This window comes from Salmo trutta, chromosome 18 (genome assembly GCF_901001165.1).
Source record: "Salmo trutta chromosome 18, fSalTru1.1, whole genome shotgun sequence".
NCBI lineage: Eukaryota > Metazoa > Chordata > Actinopteri > Salmoniformes > Salmonidae > Salmo > Salmo trutta.
Window position 1 is genome coordinate 39,790,472 of NC_042974.1, and position 18,405 is coordinate 39,808,876.

Below are 18,405 nucleotides of genomic sequence, written 5' to 3' on the forward strand. Positions count from 1 at the left end.
ACTGCCAGTCTGGACCAGAGTCTGCGAATCTAGCTTTGGCCCAGGCAGCATCTAGGTTGTGCACGACTTCAGATAGGTCTTGCCCTTGGTTCAGTCCAGAGCTATTTTTAACTCTCAGTTTTTTAAAGCGAGCATGTTCATCTACAATACAATTGAAAACATTTGAGAAGTTGTTCAGAGTCAACTCTGGGTCAGGTATAGATGCAATACAATCAAAGTCACCAAAATAAAAGGTAATTGAAATGTTTAAAATTCCTCTATAAAATGAGGTTTGGATCTAGACATCTGTATATCCCTGACACATACAATGAGACAGTGGTCACTAATATCCAAAGCAAATACCCCACTCCCAGCATATTTCTCTGGAGTATTTATAAATATGAGGTCAAAGTCGATTTTGTAGGGTCCTTTAAGTTTGGCCGAGCAGGCTTTGTAATCCCTTGAACAAATTTAGATTAGTACAAAAATCCTTTAAAAACAAACAGTCAGCATCCTGCGTTCCCTATGCAAGATAAAACATCTCCAGCGATCAACACCTCTGGGGTTGAAAAAATGGCTATTAAATCAGTGAGTTCGTTTAGTACACACTTCTTGGCGGAGGGTGGACGATAGATTCCTATAACTGTTATTTGAGTTTGAACCCAACTGAAGACTTAAAGCCAACAATTCAAATTGTTTAGGACTGGAGGTAGCATTTTAACAGAGACAAAGAAATAAGAGTATTTGTGTAAATAGCAACACCACCACCTTCGCCTTTCCTATCAGCCCTAAACAGACTGTAACCATCCATAGCAACCTGAGTCCAGAGTTTTATCAGTTAACCAAGTTTCAGATCAAATAACAGGGTCTGCCTGAGAGGCCCAGATCTTGACAAGATCCATTTTAGCTAATAAACTACGAATGTTATGTAAAAATGTCAAACCTTTTCTGCATTTAAAAATCAGAGTTTCAATACAAGTCAGATTACTTTGAGATTTTAGAACAGGAGACTCAAAGATACCTATCTGGAAAATAAAAAGTAGGAAGAGCAATTACATTTCTCTGGTTAGCACCATTAGGTATTTCACCACTTTCAGATACAACATGTGGAACTCTCCCATTTTCACCTAGGTGAATTCTGTTTTCCACAAAGTAGCCAGGCCTATTCCAGAAGGAGTCGACATTTTTGATGAAGCACATGCCCAAGTCCTTGGTCAGACGCATTAACTACTGGTGAAGAGACCAAAGACAGCTAACACACTCAGTTCCGCAATGGCAAAGATATTTGTATGTTCTGCTCATTTCTGAGCAATCTCCAAGAGCTATAAGAAATTGCCTTAGTTTTACAGATTTCACACAAATAATATCATTAGACCAAATATGCAAAAACTTTTCAGAGCAGGAATCTGTTTCTTGATGGTGGGCATGACTTCTGATAACTCCAATACCTTAGCTCCAGGAACACAAAGTGTACGGGTATTTTGGACTTCCACCAATCTAACCACGGAGATTCCCAATATAAAGGTTGACGGCTGTTGTCCATTTAGAGCCAGAGCCCTCAGCGCAACCATAGCACAACCAGGGGCTCCTCTAACTAGCCCCACACAAATGATAGGAATAGCAGAGCCCACCATAGACCCCGGTGAAGCAGAACCCACCTTATACCCGGGCGATGTCATCACAACGTTGGCCGATACGGATGGAACCTCTTGACTCTCCATGAGAAGATGACGCCGGGACATCAGGTTCCAGAGCAGCGAAGCTATTCCATGTCGGCTGTCCATTAATGAATCCCGTCACCGGAGGGGGCTCAGAAAGTGGAGGACGCCACCCTCAATTTCCACGATGAACAGCGACGTGTCTCCCTGTCTGGCCAGCCAGGTCCAAGAGAGGATCATCCCGTGATTCAGTAACGGAGATCTCGCCGACTCCATTCTCCGTCGATGAGCGATCACTTCCAAGCAGGACAAGAAATTAGTGAACATAAGTTTTGACCAAAGAAACTAAGATTGGATACAAACAACTAAATGCTTTGAAAATAATTTAATACATTTTATTTCAGATTTTTTTTATTTCAATGTGCATTATGTCACTTTCACTTACAATAAAACATTTAAGTTTATTTTGGGCCGTTTTTTAAAAACTCAAATTGGCTCCATTTGCTACTCATTAAAGGGAGGTCCTCTAGACAAGTTAACATAGGTCTGTCAAATAAACAACAGTTAATCAAAGTGCCAAGGTGTATTACATTCAAGAGCAATAAAATGCAATTCATACAATTAAATCACTGGTATCCCACAGATTAACGCACACTGGCTAGGACTATGGCTTTAGAGGGCACACAATGAATTCGTAGCAGGGTAAGAAATAGTATCTAAGACTAAGTATCTAAGACTAACTTTGCATGTAAAACACTTCTAGGAAAATATCATGCAAACTTTATCTAAAGTATATTCACACTTGTAAGATAGCAGATATGACTAGTATACTGTAGTATTTACTAGTGTTTTTGCGGATATGACTAGTCTATTGTAGTAACACCTGCCGATTAGGGTTTGCAACTACCACACTATGCCTACTGTTTAATGAGGGGAACACCATACCCAAAACATAAGATACAGGTTTGTGACATGCCACCTGTTGAGTTGGGTCAACAGTTCTGAGCAATGGAATGGACCATCTAAACATTAGACAGGTTCTAGGCCCATTAAAGGGAAACAGAACATAAGCAGCTATAAAGAATAAGCAAAGTTTAAAAAGTTTAGATTAGGTTTGCTTTTTTGACACAACACACATTAACAAGAGTACACCAAAATGACTTCTAGAGTGGTTTCTTCCACTAGATAGCTTTCTCAAATACAACAGTGCTTTCACAGAGATCCAACTGACAAAGCTCACAAGATTACCAAAACAGTGACAAACAATACTGTACTTATGGTGGAAAAGAATAGTTAACCACTACATTTACATAAACAATAGATATTTTAAAAATACAAATTACATTATTAAAGACCGTCACCTTATTGGAGGGCGCTGCCTATAAACTGTCTTGAACTCAAACCAGCAAAGCCTCTCCAACAAACTAATGTGCAAATAATAACAGCAATAATTAATCAGCTGTTATTGGCAATAATCAATGACAATTGCAATAAGCATATACTGTAAATTGGTAAAGCTATGCATAAATATAGCAGAAGTTAACAATGAATGGACAGAAAGGGGGTGCAATAGCATATGGCATGGTAGGCCGAAGCTATAGTAGGCTAGTGTATCAATGGCTACATCGCACGGCAAGCAAACAATAAAAGGTAACAAAAGTAGTAAGCAATCGCCATAAAGCAGGCATCGTTAGCATAACAACGGCAATGTAAAAAAAGTGCAACAATTATTAACATGTGTACCATTAGCACTACAAGTAACAAAGAAAACAGATCAATAGACTCAAAATGGCTGTTTGACTGAGCCGTTAGCATTTCGCAGCTATTAGCGGCCGATATAAACTATACAAAACAATTGTGAGGGAGTTCTCTTTTCCTAAGATGATAAGGTCCACATTTCAATTATGCATACTGGTTGTTGTTTGTGTTTGTTTGTCGTGCTCAACTGCTCAGCTCTGTCTGGGTGAAGGACCCCAATTTAAAGGAACCCCCCCTTCAACCTGCATGTATAAATACCTTGCCATAGAGTTATATAGAGGGCACACCTGCCACAAGTGCCCTCAGTCAGTCACACCTGCCACGAGTTACTTCTGTCCTTATGTGACCAGAGATGGGAAGAGTGCACATCTGCCACAAATGCACTTCCCCACATCCACATCACCGAGCAAGGAATTCTGTACAAAGATTAAAAACCAACTGGCAGTTCCTTTTGACTTTACCTGTATAAATCATCAACAATCATCAGACAACCAATAATACATACCCAGATACTGGCTTGCTCTAATCACACAATCATAAATATGGTAGTTATTTGAAATAATCCTCTTTTACTCTATTATTGGTTGTTGAAGATTTAAAATGGTATAGTATTTTTTAAATGTGGGTTACCTGTAAATGTGCAACATGTTTGATGGATCACATTAGAAACATATTTTAAACTTTGTTGTTTTACTCTCAACAAATGTTTATTATCGACAAATGTCCATATTTGTTGTTGTATTGTGTTTTTAAATAGTCAAATCAAATCATTGGATACTACAGTGTGGAGTATATATAGTATTCTACAGTATACTACAAAATTCTACAGTAAGCACTACACGATCATGGGAAACCACAGAGGAAATCTCTGGCATAAGCTCCCCAAGGACAGCAAGTTCAAATCAAAACAGCATCAAAGCTTGCAGCTAGCAGTAAAGCTAGCTAGCGGTCCAATCTATCAAAACATGTAAAAACACTGTTAAAAACAAATACTGCAGTGTACTACAGTCATGTCCGCTAAAAGACTACAGTAAATACTGCCAAAACACTACAGTGAATACTATAGTATAGTTCAGTCATGTCCGGAAAAACACTACAGTAGTTTTGTATTTATTATGAATCACCATTAATTGCTGCCAAGGCAGAAGCTACTCTTCCTGGGGTCCAGCAAAATTAAGGCAGTTATACAATTTTAAAAACATTACAATACATTCACAATAAATTTCACAACACATTAAGTGTGTGCCCTCCGACAACTACTTGACTACAACACAACATCCATGTTTGTCACGTGGCAGGGTTTTGTGTTATGTGTTAGTTAATTGGGGTTGGACTCCCAATTGAAGGCAGGTGTGTTGCGTTGGCTTTGATTGGGAGTCCTATATAGTAGTGTGTGTTTTTCCTTGGGGTTGTGGGTAATTGTTTCTTGTTTAGTGTGTTTGCACCTGACACGACTGTTGGCTGTTGGTTTTCTCAGTTTGTTTTGTATAGTGTTCTCTTTTGCTTTATTAAATATTTCAGTTGGTCCGTGATGTGTACACTGAGGAACTTAAAACTTTCCACCTTCTCCACTACTGTCCCGTCGATGTGGATAGGGGGCTGCTCCCTCTGCTGTTTCCTGAAGTCTACGATCATCTCCTTTGTTTTGTTGACATTGACATTGAGTATGAGGTTATTTTCCTGACACCACACTCTGAGAGCCCTCACCTCCTCCCTGTAGGCCGTCTCGTCGTTGTTGGTAATCAAGCCTACCACTGTAGTGTCGTCTGCAAAATTGATGATTGAGTTGGAGGCGTGCTTGGCCACGCAGTCATGGGTGAACAGGGAGTACAGGAGAGGGCTGAGAACGCACCCTTGTGGGGCCCCAGTGTTGAGGATCAGCGGGGTGGAGATGTTGTTACCTACCCTCACCACCTGGGGGCGGCCCGTCAGGAAGTCCAGGACCCAGTTGCACAGGGTGGGGTCGAGACCCAGGGTCTCGAGCTTAATGACGAGTTTGGAGGGTACTATGGTGTTAAATGCTGAGCTGTAGTCGATGAACAGTATTCTTACAAAGGTATTCCTCTTGTCCAGATGGGTTAGGGCAGTGTGCAGTGTGATTGTGATTGCATCGTCTGTGGACCTATTGAGGAGTTAAGCAAATTGGAGTGGGTCTAAGGTGTCAGGTAGGTTGGAGGAGATATGGTCCTTGACTAGTCTCTCAAAGCACTTCATGATGACGGAAGTGAGTGCTACGGGGCGATAGTCATTTAGCTCAGTTACCTTCGCTTTCTTGGGAACAGGAACAATGGTGGCCCTCTTGAAGCATGTGGGAACAGCAGACTGGGATAGGGATTGATTGAATGTCCGTAAACACACCAGCCAGCTGGTCTGCGCATGCTCTGAGGATGCAGCTGGGGATGCCGTCTAGGCCGGCAGCCTTGTGAGGGTTAACACGTTTAACCTCTTATGGCTAGGGGGCAGTATTTTCACGGCTGGATAAAAAACGTACCCGATTTAATCTGATTATTAGTCCTGCCCAGAAACTAGAATATGCATATAATTATTAGCTTTGGATAGAAAACACTCCAAAGTTTCTAAAACTGTTTGAATGGTGTCTGTCTGTGAGTATAACAGAACTCCTATGGCAGGCAAAAACCTGAGAAGGTTCTGTTCAGGAAGTACCCTGTCTGAACATTTCTTGCCCTTGTTGATTCTCTCTATCTATTACAAGGGATCTCTGCTGTTACGTGACACTTCCCACGTCTCCAATGGGGTCTCAGAGCCCGGGAAAAACAGGAATGACGTAATTCAAAGCCCTGGCTGAAACACACGAGAGCAAAAGCTAAGTGGGCTATCAGTGGAGAAATGCTTAGGCTCGTGACCTGCCCCGCCCCCGTCTTTCGGTTTTTCCCTCAGTTTACAGACATGCAGATTCCCGGTCGGAATATTATCGCTTTTCTACGAGATAAATTGCATAAAAATTGGTTTTAAACAGCGGTTGACATGCTTCGAAGTACGGTAATGGAATATTTAGAATTTTTTTGTCATGTTCTGCGCCATGCGCACGACCGTGATTTACCATTGGGATAGTGTCTAGAACGCACGAACAAAACGTTGTTGATGGAACATAACGATGGATTATTTGGGACCAAACCAACATTTGTTATTGAAGTAGAAGTCCTGGGAGTGCATTCTGACGAAGAACAGGAAAGGTAAGACCATTTTTCTTATAGGAAATGTGATTTTGGTGAAGGCTAAACTGGTTGGGTGTCTAAATAGCTAGCCCTGTGATGCCGGGCTATGTACTTAGAATATTGCAAAATGTGCTTCATCCGAAAAGCTATTTTAAAATCGGACATATCGAGTGCATAGAGGAGTTCTGTATCTATAATTCTTAAAATAATTGTTATGCTTTTTGTGAACGTTTATCGTGAGTAATTTAGTAAATTCACCGGAAGTGTTCGGTGGGAATGCTAGTTCTGAACGTCACATGCTAATGTAAAAAGCTGGTTTTTGATATAAATATGAACTTGATTGAACAGACATGCATGTATTGTATAACATAATGTCCTAGGTGTGTCATCTGATGAAGATACTCAAAGGTTAGTGCTGCATTTAGCTGTGGTTTTGTTTTTTGTGACATTATATGCTAGCTTGAAAAATGGGTGTCTGATTATTTCAGGCTGGGTACTCTGCTGACATAATCTAATGTTTTGCTTTCGTTGTAAAGCCTTTTTGAAATCGGACAGTGTGGTTAGATTAACAAGAGTCTTGTCTTTAAATAGCTGTAAAATAGTCATATGTTTGAAAAATTGAAGTTTTCGGATTTTAGAGGAGTTTGTATTTCGCGCCCCGCCCATCATTGGATATTGGAGCAGACGTTCCGCTAGCGGAACATCTAGATGTAAGAGTTAAATGTTTTACTCACGTTGGCTGCAGTGAAGGAGAGCCCGCAAGTAGCGGGCCGTGTCAGTGGCACAGTGTTGTCCTCAAAGCGAGCAAAGAAGTTGTTTAGTTTGTCTGGGAGCAAGACATCGTGGTCCACGACGGGGCTGGTTTTCCTTTTGTAGTCCGTGATTCACTGTAGATCCTGTCACATACCTCTCATGTCTGAGCCGTTGAATTGCGACTCTACTTTGTCTCTATACTGACGCTTAGCTTGTTTGATTGCCTTGCGGAGGGAATAGCTACACTGTTTGTATTCGGTCATGTTTCCGGTCACCTGGCCCTGAGTAAAAGCCGTGGTTCGCGCTTTCAGTTTTGCGCGAATGCTGCCATCAATCCACAGTTTCTGGTTGGGGAATGTTTTAATAGACGCTGTGGGTAAAACATCACCGATGCACTTGCTAATAAACTCGCTCACCGAATCAGCGTATTCATCAATGTTATTGTCCGACGCTATGCGGAACATATCCCAGTCCACGTGATCGAAGCAATCTTGACGTGTGGAATCCGATTGTTCGCACCAGCGTTGAACAGACTTGAGCACGGGAGCTTCCTGTTTTAGTTTCTGTCAAAAGGCTGGGAGCAACAAAATGGAGTCGTGGTCAGATTTTCCTAAAGGAGGGAGGGGGAGGGCTTTATATGCATCACAGAAGTTAGAAGAACAATGATCCAGGGTTTTGCCAGCCCGGGTCGTGCATTCGATATGCTGATAAAATTTAGGGAGCCTTGTTTTCATATTAGCCTTGTTAAAATCCCCAGCTACAATAAATGCAGCCTCAGGATGAGTGGTTTCCAGTTTACATAGAGTCAAATAAAGTTATTTCAGGGCCGTCGATGTGTCTGATTGGGGCGGGATATACACGACTGTGATTATGATCGAAGAGAATTCTCTTGGTAGATAATGCGGTCGTCATTTGATTGTAAGTAATTCTAGGTCAGGTGAATAAAAGGACTTGAGTTCCTCTATGTTGTTATGATCACACCACGTCTTGTTAATCATAAGGCATACACCCCCGCCCTTCTTCTTACCAGAGAGATGTTTTTTTCTGTCGGCGCAATGCATAAAGAGGCCGGGTGGCTGTACCGACTCTGATGACGTATCCCGAGTGAGCCATGTTTCCGTGAAAAAAAGAACGTTACAATCTCTGATGTCTCTCTGGAAGGCAACCCATGCTCATATTTTGTCTACCTTGTTGTCAAGAAACTGGACATTGGTGAGTAGTATGCTCGGGAGCGGTGCGCGAAGTGCCCGTCTACGTTGTCCTGTTACAAGGTGAAAGTTCACAACCGGGTTTATACCGCTCTGGAGCAGGTTATCATCAAGGATCTCTCTGTACTTTGCTCTGTTCCCCCCTACCCTCAATCCTGACAAGTATCCCAATCCCTGCCACTGAAAAACATACCCACAGCATGATGCTGCCACCACCATGCTTCACCGTAGGGATGGTGCCAGGTTTCCTCCAGACGTGGTGCTTGGCATTCAGACCAAAGAGTTCAAGCTTGGTTTCATCAGTCCAGAGAATCTTGTTTCTCATTGTCTGTGAGTTTTTAGGTGCCTTTTGGCAATCTCCAAGCGGGCTTTCATGTACCTTTACTAAGGAGAAGCTTCCGTCTGGCCACTCTAACATAAAGGCCTGATTGGTGGAGTGCTGCAGAGATGGTTGACCTTCTGGAAGGTTCTCCCATATCCACAGAGGAACTCTGGAGCTCTGTCAGAGTGACCATCAGGTTCTTGGTCACCTCCCAGACCAAGGCCTCTCTCCCTTCGATTGCTCAGTTTGGCTGGGCGGCCAGCTCTAGGAAGAGTCTTGGTGGGTCCAAACTTCTTCCATTTAAGAATGATGGAGGCCACTGTGTTCTTGGGGACCTTCAATGCTGCAGAACTTTTTAAGTACCCTTCCCCAGATCTGTGTCTCGACACAATCCTGTCTCAAAGCTCTAGGGACAATTCCTTCGACATCAAGGCTTGGTTTTTGCTCTGACATGCACTATCAACTGTGGGACCTTATACAGGCAGGTGTGTGCTTTTCCAAATCATGCCCAATCAATTGAATCTACCGCTGGTGGACTCCAATCAAGTTGTAGAAACATCTCAAGGATGATCAATGGAAACAGAATGCATCTGAGCTCAATTTCGAGTCGCATAGCAAAGGGTCTGAAGACTTATATTAATAAGGTATTTCTGTTTTTTATTCATTTGCAAACATTTCTTAAAACCTGTTTTCACTTTGCCATTATGGGGTAGTGTGTTTAGATTGATGAATTGTTTAAAATATTCAATCAATTTTAGAATAAGACTGTAATGTAACAGAATGTGGAAAAAGTCAAGGGGTCTGAATACTTTCCAAATAAATTGTAGATGAGCTGGAAAAAAAAACTCTGCTGGGGGTATCTGCCAGCCTGGAGAAGGATGCGGACAAATTTGCAGAGCAAGCAGAGTTCAAATCCGGCACCTTGATGGCTCAGCTCATCAGCAAGTCCAACACCCTCAGGAGAAGATATAAGGAGAAAATATTCAAATGAAACAAGTTGAGGCAGAGTTGGAGAGGAAGGCTACAGAACTAAGACCATTACCATGATAAAAGAGAGTGAGAGGAGAGCAAGTCAGAGAGGTTCTATTCTTTTTCCCTCCATTTTGAGCATCTGGTAGGTAGTGGAATGGCATTAGCAATGTTTTATATGTAGCTTACATTGCACTGTTGGTTACCATGAACGTAAAACTGTTGGTTACCATGAACGTTACCATTACGTGAAATGTTTCCATGTTAAAAAACACATTTGGACATAATGTCCCAACACATATGTATGTACAGCACCAGTCAAAAGTTTGGACACTTTCATTCAAGGGTTTTTCTTTATTTTTTACTATTTTCTACATTGTAGAATAATAGTGACGACATCAAAACTATAAAATATCACATATGGAATCATGTAGTAACCAAAAAAAGTGTTAGATCTAATAATATTTTAGATTCTTCAAAGTAGCCACCCTTTTCCTTGATGACAGCTTTGCACACTCTTGGTATTCTCTCAACCATGAGGAATGCTTTCCTAACAATCTTGAAGGAGTTTCCATATTTGGTTAGGACTTGTTGGCTGCTTTTCCCTCACTCAGAGGTCCAACTCATCCCAAAACATCTCAATTTGGTTGAGATCAGGTGATTGTGGAGGCCAGGTCATCTGATTCAGCACTCAATCACTCTCCTTGGTCAAATAGCCCTTACACAGCCTGAAGGTGTGTTGGGTCATTGTCCTGTTGAAAAACAAATGATAGTGCCACTAGGTGTAAATGAGACGGGAGGGCGTATCGCTGCAGAATGCTCTGGTATCCATGCTGGTTAAGCCTTGAATTCTAAATAAATCACAGACAGTCACTAGCAAAGCACCCCTACACCATTATACCTCCTCTCCCATGCTTCACAGTGGAAACTACACATGCGAAGATCATCTGATCACCTACACTGCATCTCACAAAGACACGGTGGTTGGAACTAAAAATCTCAAATTTGAACTATCTGACCAAAGGACAGATTTCCACCGGTCTAATGTCCATTGCTCGTGTTTCTTGGCCGAAGCAAGTCTCTTCTTCTTATTGGTGTCCTTTAGTAGTGGTTTCTTGCAGCAATTCGACCATGAAGGCCTGATTCACCCAGTCTCCTCTGAACAGTTGATGTTGAGATGTGTCTGTTAAATGAACTCTGCGAAGCATTTATTTGGCTGCAATTTCTGAGGATGGTAACTCTAATGAACTTATCCTCTGCAGCAAAGGTACCTCTGGGTCTTCCTTTCCTGTGGCGGTCCTCATGAGAGCCAGTTTCCTCATAGCGCTTGATGGTTGTTGCGACTACACATGAAGAAACTTTAAAAGTTCTTGGCATTTTCTGTATTGACTGAACTTCATGTCTTAAAGTAATGATGGACTGTTGTTTGAGCAGTTATTGCCATAATATGGACTTTGTCTTTTAGTAAATAGGGCTATCACCCCTACCTTGTCACAACACAACTGATTGGCTCAAATGCATTCAGAAGTTAAGAAATTTCACAAATTAACTTTTAACAAGGCACACTTGTTAATTGAAATGCATTCCAAGTGACTACCTCATGAAGCTTGTTGAGAGAATGCCAAGAGTGTGCAAAGCTGTCATCAAGGCAAAGGGTGGCTACTTTGAAGAATCTCAAATATAAAATATAATTTGATTATGGATAGGGGGAAGTATTTTCACGGCCGGATGAAAAAACATACCCGATTTAAACTGGTTACTACTCTTGCCCAGATACGAGAATATGCATATTATTAGTATATTTGGATAGAAAACACTCTGAAGTTTCTAAAACTGTTTGAATGGTGTCTGTGAGTATAACAGAACTCATATGGCAGGCAAAAACCTGAGAAAAAGTTGACCAGGAAGTGGAGGATCTGAGAATTGTAGTTCTTCTTTCTAGTCCCTTTCAAAACTACTGTATCTGTGCTGTTATGTTGCACTTTCTAAGGCTTCCATTGGCTGTCTAAAGCCTTCAGAAAGTGGTTTGAGCCTTCTCCTGTCTCTGGGCAGAGTATAGGAGCTCAGTTACTGAGTGGTCTGCCTGGCAACAAAGGGATTGGATATACGCGTTCCCGCGAGCACGCTGTTTTTCTTTTTCTCCTTGAATGAATACGCTATTGTCCGGTTGGAATATTATCGCAATTTTACATTAAAAAAACATTAATTGATTTTAAACAGCGTTTGACATGCTTCTAAGTACGGTAATGGAACATTTTGACTTTTTGTGTCTCGAATTGCGCTCACGCGTTACCCTTTGGATAGTGACCTGAACGCAGTATTTGGACATAACTATGGATTATTTCGAACAAAAACAACATTTGTTGTGGAAGTAGCAGTCCTGGGAGTGCATTCTGACGAAGATCAGCAAAGGTAAGAGCATATTTCTAATACTAATTCTGAGTTTAGGTTGCCCTGAACTTGGCGGGTGTCTGAATAGCTCACCGTGATGGCTGAGCTATGTACTCAGAATATAAAAAATTGTGCTTTCTGTAAAGCTATTTTAAAATCTGACACAGTGGTTGCATCCAGGGGTAGTCTATCTATCATTCTTTAAATAATTGTTAGATATTTTGTCAATGTTTATGATGAGTATTTTTGTAAATTGATGTGCACATTCACCGGTGGTTTTGGTGGGAATACATTTTCTGAAAATCACGGGCCAATTTAAAAAGCTGTTTTTGGTGATAATTATGAACTTGATTGAACAAAACATACATTGTGTAACAATGTCCTAGGAGTGTCATCTGATGAAGATCATCAAAGGTTAGTGCTTCATTTAGCTGTGTTTGGGGTTTTATTGACATATATGCTTGCTTGGAAAATGGCTGTGTGGTTATTTTGGTCTATGTACTCTCCTAACATCATCTAATGTTTTGCTTTCGCTGTAAAGCCTTTTTGAAATCGGACAATGTGGTTGGATTAAGGAGAAGTGTATCTTTAACCCTTTCACACGTACCATCACACGGGGTGTGATCGTTCTACAGTGGTCCCTGAAGCGTACGATCACACCCCGTGTGATTAGAACACTCATTTAGAATGCTCATTTAGAACGACCAGTTTCGAATGATGCAACAATCAGCATTTGAGCTGGCCACACTTTTTTTCAGAAACTATTTACACAAACACAGTCCTTACAGAGTTATGTCCAGAATGTGAGCAGTTTATTTTTGGATGCAATGTTCAGATATTCACAGAAGTGTGTATATATAGCATAACACAATCATCCTAACCGGAAAAATGTAGGCTACATTTGTCCTAGCGCTAACTGAAGAAAGATTGACCCAACACAAGCAGTCATATTTTCTAACTCTCGGCTGACATAAACTACAATGTGAATTAGCTAATAGCAATTACTATGTATAATTAATCACATCACGGGTGAGCTCACCATTGATCGAAATAATTAGGTAAAACGCTTTCTAGAAATCGACAGTAATCCGACGATTAGTTTCAGCGTGCAGCCATGCATTTTTTTCCTCACAGAAACCGAAGATAATAAAAGACAAGATGAGTTCGGTCTGTTTATAGTATGCATGTTGAAGGGGTGTGTCTACCGTCGTTCACATCCCACCATTCATTTCCAGAAGTCCTCAAAAAATGAGTGAACTCTTACTCACCTCATTTTGTTATAACATCTTTGGTCAAACAGACGATTACGTGAAACCCAGAATGCATTATATGTCAACAAACATCGCTACACAGCTGGAATTAGCTTAGCTCATCATAATCAGTATAACCTTCAAATAAGTATTTTACACACATAACATGTGCCCATTACAATCTATGCAAGAATCGGAATGCATGATTTGTCACCTAGAATTGAAAACATGTGAATAAAACAGTAAATACACAAATAATTACCACACAAAACATTTTCTGATGGTGATTTATTGATACAAGTGACGCATGCCGGCAGTCAATCACGTACCCTCTCACTCTGAGCCATTCAGTGTTGTTGTTTATGTATGTAGCTAGTGAGCTAAGCTGTAGCATTAGCAATGTCTTTCAAAAGGAGACAACTCACAAATGTGGAAATTCTGGATATTTCTTTTAATTCTGACAATGAGTCTAAGTATGAAAGTCAGGAATCAGATTCTGACAGTGACAGTGAGGAGCTGCCCCCCAACCTTGTAGCCATTGAGAACCCTGAATCTGAGGTTCCCTTGTCCACAGACTAAGTACCAGGTCCCTTTGAAGATGCTGGTGGTGATGGAGGCAGACCGACAGTGGATGAAGTACAAGAGTTCTGTGGTAGCTGGAAGGCCGCCAGTCATTTCACCCCTCCTGGCCCTGCTGTTTGCTTTGACGAGTCCCAGTCTGGAGTGCAACGCCCCTTGCCATTTCCAACTGAGGCAGAGTGCTTCAAGTTGTTTCTGACAGAGGAGCTCGTGGGAAACATTGTACATGAGACCAATCGCTATGCCTTGGAGCTACAGGAGAAGAGAGAGCCAGGAGTGAGGGGGAAACTCGCTAAATGGGTGACAACCACAATTAGTGAAATGTATACCTTCCTGGTGACAGTCCTCCTCATGGGGATAGTAAAGAAGAACTCCCTAAGAGAATACTGGAGCACAGATCCTATGTTTGCAACTCCCTTCTTTGCCACCCTCTTTTCCCAAGACCGCTTCCTAATTCTGCTGCGATGCCTGCATTTCGTCAACAATGCTACTGCCATCCTAAGTGACCCATTATACAAAATAAGAATTGTTCTTATCAGCCTGACATCAGCATTTGGTCGGGTCTTTGTGCCATACAAGGACCTATGCATTGATGAGTCCCTGATGTTATGGAAAGGTAGGCTGGCGTTCCGTCAATATATTCCCTCCAAAAGGCACAGGTTTGGAGTCAAGTTCTTTGTCATGTGCGACGTGAAGACAGGATTTGTCCAGGATATTATAGTTTACACAGGGTCCACCACTGACATCAAACATTATGAGGGGCTTGGGGTGTCTGGGTCCGTGGTGATGACCATGCTGGCTCCTCATCTCGGCAAGGGACACACTTTGTATGTGGACAATTGGTACAGCAGTCCCACACTCTTCCAGCATCTGCTCTCCAACAGCACAGGGGCCTGTGGCACAGTCAGGTCGAACAGGAAGGGGATGCCGGCATTCGGATGCAGGAAGATGCAGAGAGGGGAGGTGGAGTTCCAGGAGAACGGTCAACAGCTGGCAGTAAAGTGGCATGACAAACGAGACGTCCATGTCCTCTCCACTGTCCATACAGCAACCATGTCGGCCACAGGGAAGGTGGACCACCTGACGGGAGAGAGAAAGATCAAACCAGATTGTGTGCTAGACTATAACCTCAAAATGGGGGCCGTGGATAAGGCGGACATGATTAACAGCTTTGTGGAATGCACTCGGAAAACGACCAAGTGGTATAAGAAGATATTTTTCCAGCTGATCGACACTGCTGTCCTCAACGGCAGCATAGTTCACCGCCAACTAACAGGTGAGATGATTACTGAACAAGGTATTTTTGTAATTGGATGTACAGTTCACATACAAATCCATTATGCAATTACAGTGACAATATCTCACCAACCTACCCACTGCCTCATCATCCTCTAACTTTCCTCATCCTCCCCACTCCCTCATAGGTAAAGTAATTACCTACCAAAAATACAGAGAGAACCTCATGAGAGAGCTGTTGGAGGAGCACCACACCCCTCGGCGCCCCTCCACTGGGGGTCGCCCTGCTGTAAACAATCCCCTACGCCTCACTGCATGGCATTTTCCCTGCAAAGTCCCTCAAACTGCTGCTCAAGGTAGTCGCACACGGAGGCACTGCAAAGTCTGCCTGTCTGGCGCCAGGAGAAGTAAGCAGAGGAAGATGACAAAATACATGTGTTTAGCTTGTGATACACCTCTATGTATTTCACCATGCTTTGAGGAGTATCACATGCTCAAGCATTATTGAGCACATCTGCAGCAATAAGTGACTGACTGACCTGACAGGTGACTTGACAGGTGACCTGCCATGATACTATGCCTTTAGAGGTGGGGGTGGAAATGCAGTTGTTCAGTCACTGCATGAATATTAAATATGGGTTATGCATATTCAATTTTCTGTCCTCTAGTACAACAAGTTGTTGTTGAACCAACTACCAATACTTCAATAAAATAGACAACTATTACATATTGGCCTATGTGTTTTCTTGCTGTGTTTTCATCCAGTAAAACTGTTAAGGAGTGTACGTTAGTATACAAAAGCTGTCCTCAATCTTCAGCTCGAAAGATGTCCAGTTCCAGTTATGATATTGGCAAATACTGTTTGTGGTTTCTGAAAGTATAGAATAAAGAGGAATTATTAATTAGAATACAATATAAGGATATAGCAATAAAACAATATTACAAATAACATAATAAACACTGCTATAAAAATAGTTTATTGCATTGACAAAATCACAGATTTGAGTTATAACAGTAAGAAACTAACTTTTGAGCTCAACAAGGGGGCAAGGCAGGGCAGAACAGAGCTATGCTGAATAGACCAAATAAACAAACCATGGTCATATGTTTTATTTTATTTAACTAGGCAAGTCATTTAACAACAAATTATTATTTACCTATGATGGCCTACACCGGCCAAACTCGGACAATGCTGGGCCAATTGTGCGCTGCCTTATGGGACTCCCAATCACAGCCAGTTGTGATACAGCCTGGATTTGAACCAGGGTGTCTGTAGTGATGCCTCTAGCACTGAGATGCAGTGCCATTGACCGCTGCGCCACTAGGGAGTCATAAGGCCAGGGTAGCTTCAAAATACAACACAAGCTAATACTTCTCCGACGCAACTAGCATTGTTTTACAGAGCTAATAGAAGAATGTTGCTAGCTACCTAAGCACGATTGAATATAACACCATGAAGGTGGGCCTCCCTGTGGCTCAATTGGTAGAGCATGGTGTTTGCAATGCCAGGGTTGTGGGTTTGATTCCCACAGGGGGCCAGTATGGGAAAAAAAATGTATGAATTGAAATGTATGCATTCACTACTGTAAGTTGCTCTGGATAAGAGCGTCTGCTAAATGACTTAAATGTAAGGTTATAAAATGAGTAACGTCCCCTCGCTTATAAGAAAGATACATTATGCTCGCTACGGCATACGGAAACTATTATAACGTAATAAGGCACTTACTTAGAAACGCAGCCTGGATTTGAACCAGGGAGTCTGTAGTGACGTCTCTAGCACTGATGTGCAGTGCCTTTGACCGCTGCGCCACTAGGGAGTCATAAGGCCATGTAGCTTCAAAATACAACACAAGATAATACTTCTCTGACGCAATTAGCATTGTTTTACAGAGCTGATAGAAAAATGTAGCTAGCTACCTTAGCACGATTGAATATAACACCATAAAGGTTATAAAATGAGTAACGTTACTTCACGTGTCCGCGGTTATAAAGAATATACAAATTTATTATGCTCCATACATACAGTACGCTACAATAGAAACGACATACATAAGCTATTACAACGTAATAATGCACTTACTTTGATAGAAACGCACACATTTCCAAAGTTATTATTAGTAACGAAAACAATGAGGGCAACAGATGGAAAATGTGAACACGTGTGCAGATCCTGTTCTGACGGGAGATTAGCAAATGTCTGCAGACATGAACTGCACAAACAATTGGAAAGTGCTTGGGGAATTTTGTCCGGGTCAGAAATGTCCCAAAAATGAAATTGTCCGCAAAAGTAAAAATGACTATTTTTATGTGAATGAATGAGGAGGCAGAACACACCTAAATTCAAACTGTTCTTAGAAAAGAAAAACTTGTTAGAAAATCATTTGAAATTGAAGTTGAAACAGCCTATAAATAAAAACAGTCTGCGTGCTTTGGTTTGAGGGCAGCGCGGATTAAATGCACTGTTAGGTATCAATCACATTCTGGAATGGAGAGAACATTCTAATATCACGTGCATAAAAAAACTCACGCTGGGGCAACCGTTAGAGATATTTGGAACTCACACGTGAAAGGGTTAAAATGGTGTAAAATAGTCGTATGTTTGAGAAATTTAAATTATTGGATTTTTGAGGTTTTTTTATTTCGCGCCACGCTGTTCCATTGGATATTGGCTAGCGGAACGTCTGTCCTCAACAGGTTTTAACACTGTTTTGGTTATTGCATGATTCCATATGTGCTATTTCACAGTTTTAATGTCATCACTATTGTTCTACAATGTAGAAAATAGTAAAAATAAAGAAAAACCATGGAATGAGTAGCTGTGTCCAAACTTTTGACTGGTGCTGTAATTCGCATCCTTCAGTAGGTTTTTTGTATTTTTTTTGTAGTGAAATTGGTCTATTATTGCATTCCAAGTGGCATTAAAAAGGTCTTAAAACTTTTTAGGGCTAGTCGTCGGACAAGTTCCGGTGAAACTGGAGGGTGCGCAATTCAAATAAATAATCATAAAAATTATGGATATTAAACATTTAGGTAGATACAAGCATCTTATATCGGTTGAAAGCTTAAATTCTTGTTAATCTAACTGCACTGTCCGATTTACAGTAGCCATTACAGCAAAAGCATGCC

The 18,405-nt window shown here is 41.4% G+C and overlaps 1 long non-coding RNA gene across 1 annotated transcript; it reads right to left on the reverse strand.

Annotated features, from left to right (window-relative positions):
• Window positions 1-14,718: 14,718 nt before the first annotated feature.
• LOC115153297 (uncharacterized) lies at window positions 14,719-15,931 on the reverse strand. Its single transcript, XR_003867678.1, has 2 exons — window positions 15,485-15,931; window positions 14,719-15,123 (listed from the first exon to the last, which is right to left on the reverse strand). It is a non-coding gene; the product is annotated as an uncharacterized LOC115153297 (long non-coding RNA).
• Window positions 15,932-18,405: the final 2,474 nt, after the last annotated feature.